The sequence below is a fragment of the Equus asinus genome, chromosome 9, assembly GCF_041296235.1.
Source record: "Equus asinus isolate D_3611 breed Donkey chromosome 9, EquAss-T2T_v2, whole genome shotgun sequence".
NCBI classification, from domain to species: domain Eukaryota; kingdom Metazoa; phylum Chordata; class Mammalia; order Perissodactyla; family Equidae; genus Equus; species Equus asinus.
The window spans coordinates 39,566,169-39,573,616 of record NC_091798.1 but is presented as its reverse complement, the minus strand read 5'-3'; positions in this window follow the sequence as shown (position 1 = coordinate 39,573,616).

Genomic DNA, 7,448 nt, shown 5'->3' with positions numbered 1-7,448 from the left:
GAGTTGTATGACACAGGGCTGGGTTGGCATTCAGAGCCCTCAAATTGTGCCAGATAGAGCCGCTTGCCTGATTCAGCCCATGCGTAGGGATAAAAACAGGCCTGCTATTTATACACAGTCTATCCCACTGTCCCTCCCCATCCCCACTTTTGCAGGGGTCAGTCGAGCTCTGCCTTTTTTTTTTTTTTTTTGAGGAAGATTAGCCCTGAGCTAACATCTGCTGCCAATCCTCCTCTTTTTGCTGAGGAAGACTGGCCCTGAGCTAACATCCGTGCCCATCTTCCTCTACTTTATACGTGGGACGCCTACCACAGCATGGCTTGCCAAGCGGTGCCATGTCCGCACCCGGGATCCGAACCGGTGAACCCCAGGCTGCCAAAGCAGAATGTGCGAACTTAACCACTGTGACACAGGCCGGCCCCAAGGTCTGCCTTTTTAACTTGCCCCCAGCGACCCTTCCCAGGCCTAGGTTTCCAGAGTGCACTGGAATCACTACAGACCTAAGCAGGAATCCTGACTTTGCTACTTACCGTGTAGCCTCGGACAAGACATTTAATCTCACTGAGCTTCAGTTTCCACATCTCTCAAATGGGAGTGACAATAATAATAATGCCTACTTTGTAGAGAGCTTTTTGAAGACCGAATGAGGGTCTTAAACATACAAAGCCGTTAGTACAGTGCCAGGAACATTATAAGCTCTCAGTGAGTGTGACCTAGTGTTATTATTATCACTAAGCATTCTCCCTTGACCACTCCATTCCCTCAGAGGCCTCTTTTCTCCACCTTCCCCACAGGTCTGAGGCTCCATGTTGTGGTTGGGCTAGTTTCAGGCGGAAGCTCACCTGTCACCTACTTGGCCAAGCACCACTGTGAGATTGTTCCTTTGGGTGATCAGTTTCGGGCCTAAGACCTCAGCGGATGGTCACCACCCAGGCCACGCCTTTGTTCTCCCTCAGCAGCTGCCTGACCACCTGCTTCCACAAAACAAAGCCACCTTGGGGTCATGGCTTTCCCCAGGGGAGGGTGTAGGGAGACACTTCCTGACACACAGCCAAGTCACTCCTTGCCCCCCACCCACCGCCAGGTTCACACCCTACTCTCCTGTCCCAGCCTGCCTCTCCCTTCCCATGCTCTGTCCTTCCGCCTTCTCACCCCCACATCAGTCTTAGCCCCATTCATGGGGCAATCCCAAGCTTTCATCACACCTGGGAGCCTCACCCCAGCTAAGTTTGTGTGTCAGCCAGGTTTTACGGGAAGGGCCTGGAAAAAGAAGACAAAAGGCCTGGAATCGTTTTGGGACAGTCACTTCCCCTCTCAGAACCTTGAGTGTATGTCCTCTGACCGAAAAAAGGAATCATAATTCATGCTGGGGCAACCTCATTAACTCATTTATTCCACAAACATTCACTGAATGCTTTTCAGGCACTAGAGACACAGCAATAAACACGACAGCCAAGGATATGCTTTCACGGAGCTTACATTCCACAGTAGGGGAGACGGGTAACAGGTTAAGTAATTAAGAAGGAAAAATAGATCCTATGATGACAATTGTGAAAATGAAAGTTAAAATACAATGATATACTATAGGAGGATGTGTCCCAGTGCATGGGATGACACTTTAGGTTTGGTGAATGATTAGCAAAGGCCTCTCTGAGCATGTGACACATAAGCTGAGGCCTGAATAAGAAGGAGGAACCAGACTTGTGATCATCCATTGCAAAAACATTCAAAGCCATGCAAACAGTGCAAAAGCTCTGAGCATTGAGCATCAAGTTTGGAGCATACAGGGAAGAGCAAGAAGGCCAGAAGGGAAGGAGGGATATGAAATAACATTGAAGCAAAGGATAGGGACAGACAGCTGAGGACCTTACAAGTTGAGGTAGGTGCTGGATTTTATTCCTTATCACTGTGAGCATCAAATAAGATGTTGATGGGAAAGCACAGCTATGCAGGATTCTTTCACGTCCTCCCCTCCTCCTACCCAGGCCTCCTCCACCTGCTGCCTGGCTGTCAAGTGCCAGGGACATACTCCTAAGGAAGCAGAGTCCAAACAGGCCACTCTGCTTTCCCTGACTATCTATTGACCATGAGCAAACTGAGGCTTGGAGAGTTACTGGCCCTGGGCCACCAGTGAGTCACAAGGGGGCAAATCCAGACCAGAAGCCCTGTCATCCTGCTTCCTAGCCCTGTGCTGTGTTCCAGGCTCCATGGGACACTGAGTGCCACTGACTCACTGCTGGGCCAAACAGACCTTGATTGGAGGAGAGCACTCAAAAGCCAGTGGGAAGGAGCTGGGAGAAAGTGGTGCTGGTGGTGACAAGAAATGGGAGAAGGGGATTTGTAGAGGGGACCAACCTAAGTCCCTTCCCTACTGAGGCTGAGATGTCTACACGAGCAGTTGGTTCTCCCAAACCTGGCTGTGCATCAGAATTATCTGGGAATTTATTAAAGATAAAAAGGTCCAAGCCCCACCCTGGTGCTCCTAATTCAAAACCTCCTGGGGTGGGGCCCAAGCACTTACACCTTTGGTGGGTAATTCTGACATCAGCCAGGTTCAGAAGCACTGGTCTACATAATTAACCAGGATAATGTGTCAAGCATTGAACAAAATCTGAACCTCTGAGGCAGAGGCAGAGTACCTTTAAGTAATGACACTTCTCATGTGCTCAACACTCCACATGCATTATCTTGTGTGATCCTCACAACAGCCCTAAGACTAGACACTCCTCCCCATTTTCTTTTCTTTTTTCTTTGCTGAGGAAGCTTTGCCCTGAGCCAACATCTGTTGTCAATCTTCCTCTTTTTTGGCTTGAGGAAGATTAGCCCTGAACTAACGTCTGTGCCAGTCTTCCTCTGTTTTGTATGTGGGTTGCTGCCACAGCATGGCTGATGAGTGGTGTAGGTCCGTACCCAGGATCCGAACCTGTGAACCTGGGCTGCCAAAGCAGAGCACACCAAACTTAACCACGATGCCAGGGGACCAGCCCCCACTCCTCTCTATTTTAAAGATTTGAAGCTAAAAGAGGTGAGAAACAGTCCAACATCACCTAGCTAGTGAGACTCTCAGCCTCAATTTATATCCTCTCTTTTTCCTGGACCTGTGCTCTTAAGCTCAACACTCCCCTGAATAAATGGGTGAAACCATGGCAGCCCTCTCCCTGCTTCTATGGACAGTAACATCATCAGCTTCACTGAAGCTCAGTGCTCCTTCTATCCTGGGGGGTGATGATTGGAACCTCTGCCTCATAGGCTGGAAGGAGGATTAGGCAAGGGCAGCAGGGCAGCTAGTGAAATGGGTACACTTTCGGGACCCATGGTTCACTTTCGGGAACCCTGGGTTCAAATGTTGGTTCTGCTATTTTTTTAGCTTTCTATCTTTGGACACGTTAGTTTCTCTGACCTACAGTTTACTTATCTGCAAAATGGGGATAATAATAGCAGTTATTATCATAGGGCTCTTGTGATGATTAAATCAGATCATTTGTATAAAGTAAAGTGTGATGCCTGGCCCATAAGAGGTGCTTACTCAGTGACAGCTACTATTAAGAACATATGCTTGCTTGCTTGCTTCCTTCCTTCCTCCCTCTCTTCCTCTCTCCCTTTCTTGCTCCCTCTCTCCTTCCTTCAAGTGGGAACTTAAATAAGGTGCTGCTTTATCCTAGACCAGCCATCCTCAGAGCTGAAGTGGTCCCTTTCTACCGGGAGATGGTGGATCTGCAAGGCCTCTTGGAGTTTTGGAAACCTCCACCCAAGAAAGCAAACCTGGCTCAGAACTCAGAGAGAAGCATGTGCTCCCTGCGGGAGGAAATTCAGCTGCCTTCCCCTTCCACTCTGACTAGCAGAAGTGAGTCTTAAGCAGACCCAGAGCTTTGCTGACTGTGGGGAGGGAAAAAGGAGGAGAGCCTCCACTGGGGGTGCTTCTCTCACCGGGTGGCCATGAGCTGAGAGTTACCCAAACTCGTAAGTTCAGGGTAAGGCATCATTGCTCCTTGCCCCAGGCTGGCTTCTCTCAACCCTGCTCTCTATCCCCATCGGAACCAGCTGATCAGGCAGTTGGGGGATGCTGCTGGATTTGAACTCAGGACTGCGCTTTGGAGTCCCCTTGCACATCCTATGCTGACTGGAATAGTGCTAGATAATGCTTCATGCATACCCAGGAAAGGACGGGCTCCCATGTCTCATTGCCTGGGGTCAGGATCCATTTGAATAGGATGAAGAATAGGAATGAATGAGGTGGGGAGGGGGTTTAGGGGGTCATGAGTCCCTGTCATCCCCAGAAGATGTTGAGGAAGAGACATTTATAACGTGCTTGGCTCAGGCCTGGTTTCCAAGCTACCCTCCTCCATTTCTGGGCCCATTTCTGTGACTTTGAGAGATTAACATCTCCAGTCCCAACACTTTGCCACTTCGGCCATCCCCTAGCATGGATGGCTATCTGTCAGCAGGGAGGGGGCAAGTGACTCCTCACTCATCCATCACACAACCCACCTCCCTCTTCCAGCCTCAGGTTCCTCATGTGTAAAATGAGGGGTTGAAACAATTGTTCTGTTTTCAGGCACTGGCCAGTGACATCCATCCTGTGTTGTTTGCAGTCATGCTGCTGTCAGAGGCTTACTGAGACATTCTGTGACAATCAACAGTGCATGATCTACAGGGCATGATAACCTTTGTCTCTGTGCCTCAGCTTCTTCATCTATAAATGGAGAGAAAACCTACTTAGGGGTTCTTGTGACAATTGAAGGAGATAGCATCTCTGAAAGTGTCTGGCAAAATGGGAAGCTCTATATAAATGGGCCAATACTATTATTAACTTCTCCAGGGCTCAACCTTGGAATGAGATCACATCATATCCTGTACCAGCAATGTATAAGTTTGATCACAGAGCTGGAATTTAACAATTTAACGTTATCCATTTACTCTCTGATAATTGAGGGTTGATCTAAGTCGGTGGTTCACAAAGGAGGATATACTGCCCCCTAGGGGGTTTTCTAGGAATCTATGGGGGAGTTTTTGGTTGTCAATGGAGATCCTCAGGCATTTGGGGAAAAAGCTGTCAGGCCCACACAATTAAGAGTTGCCCCACATTCCACACTGCTTTTGAGTGTCCTGCCAGACATTCGTATGGGTAAAAAACTCGATTATAATTACTTGAGCCTCAAATAATCTCTAATTTACACAAACGTATAAAAAGAATTTTTGCACTTTTTCCAGGAATGAAATTAGTATGAATTGTTCACTTTGGTGGTATCTGAGTTGCCAAACGACACACCTATATCAGTCAGTATTTGTAGTTGTCACATTCAAGGTAAATCTGTATGGGTGCAAGCGACGGGCTACTTCACTGAGATTTCTAGAGCAGTTGTATCTGCACATTCAAATAATATTTTATTTTTAATCACTTTCTCTTTCATATTAATCAGAGTATTGACTTTCTTTACAGAGTAAATGTGCAGATAGGCTATTATCTGTGAACTTCTCTTCCGGATAGTAAAGGGGTGTTAACAACATATTTTTTATAAAAAGGAAATATTGCTTCTGAAAGGGTTGAGAACCACTAAGATATTCGCATGAAAAGCCCTCCTTTATCCTTGGTAAAAGTGCTCTTCTGGATACTAGTACATATAGGTCCCTGGCCAGAGCCTGCATAAGGTGTAATAAATTCCCCTCGTAGTCGAGGGTTAGGAAAGTTGGCTCCTGACTATCTGGTATAGGTATTCCTTTTATCAGATAATGACGGGTGTGGAATTTGTATGTTCCCTTTCGGCATCCCCTACCAGGAAGCTCACGGTTAAGTTTTGGTGCTAGGTTTCACTGATTAACCCTAGCCCAGCATTTTTTTTTTTAATAATTTTTTAAAAGATTTTATTTTTCCTTTTTCTCCCCAAAGCCCCCCGGTACATAGTTGTATATTTTTAGTTGTGAGTCCTTCTAGTTGTGGCATGTGGGAGGTCGCCTCAGCATGGCTTGATGAGCAGTGCCATGTCCATGCCCAGGATCCGAACTGGTGAAACCCCAGGCCATCTAAGCAGAGCGTGTGAACTTAACCACTTGGCCAGGGGCTGGCCCCCTAGCTCAGCATTTTGAGGACAATTATTTCTTTCTTCTTCAATTTGATTTCATTATGGGGCTCTTTAATCATTCTTTAAATATTTACTTGTTTCTATGTCTCTTGTTCTTTTTAAATCTTTTCTTTTCTTTCCTTTTCTTTGAGGAAGATTAGCCCTGAGCTATCTGCATCTGCTGCCAATCCTCCTCTTTTTGCTGAGGAAGACTGGCCCTGAGCTAACATCTGTGCCCATCTTCCTCTACTTTATATGTGGGACGCCTATGACAGCATGGCTTGCCAAGTGGTGCCATGTCTGCACCTGGGATCCGAACCTGTGAACCCGGGCCACCGAAGCAGAACGTGCGAACTTAAGTGCTGTGCCACCAGGCCAGCCCTAAATCTTTTCCAGAAGTAAAGGGAGCATAAATAATTAGTGTGAAATTCAAAAATCACGTACCTGCAGTTGCCTTCCCAACATTCCTGAGTCTGGAAGTCTAGGTCAGAGGTGCCTGGAAAGCTTGAGGCAGAGCAGATTATGGCCAGCTCAGGTGGTTTTGCTCTTCGGACTTGATCTCTCTAACTCTGCCTCTTCCCCTTAAAGGCCCTCACCCCTCCACTCCAGATGGGGTGTGGGCATTGTGAGGAGAGGAAGCAGGCTCCAGCTCAGGACCCACTCCAAGTCTTGGCTGGATCTCCGTGGTCTGGCGTGAGAGAAGGGCACCCCAGTTCCAGGATCAGAGAAGCCTAAAGCTCCAACTGGAGAGATTCTCCCTCCACAGACACTCCTCTAGCATCTTGTCTAAATTCCTCAGAGCAGAGGCTCTGAAGCTCAGGCTGAGGCATGCCACTGACCCCTTTCAGAACTCTGGGTCCACTGGCCCCTAACTCCGACCTTGAGTGGGATACCTTTCTGAGCTTCAGTTTCCTCATCCAGAAATGGGAATGATATCCACCTCAAAGAGCTATCATGAAGACTCACTGAGATAACCTGCGAGGTGCTAAGGCTTAGAACACAGCAAGCACTCAAAGCCAGCAGTTGCTGCCCATCCCGTCTCATCCCATCCCTTACTGGATTGGTATCACCCATAGGCCTGTCTGTCATCCCCAGATAGGAGCTCCTGGAGACAAGAGTGGGCATTAAATCTCAGCTCCTCACTTATAAGCTCAGTGACTATGGCAAATTGCTTAACCTCTCTGATATAGTGAAGTGGGAATAATGAAATGTACCTCAAATTTGTGGTATGAGTAAAATTATTAACAATAAGGTTATTTTTGGGTAAGAGCATTATGAACAACTTATTATGTTATTTTCACTCTATGGGCATTTTCTGTGTTTTTCAATAATAAATATGAACTATTTATGTATTTTAAGTCACTTTTCAAGACATGCTTTTTCTAAAAT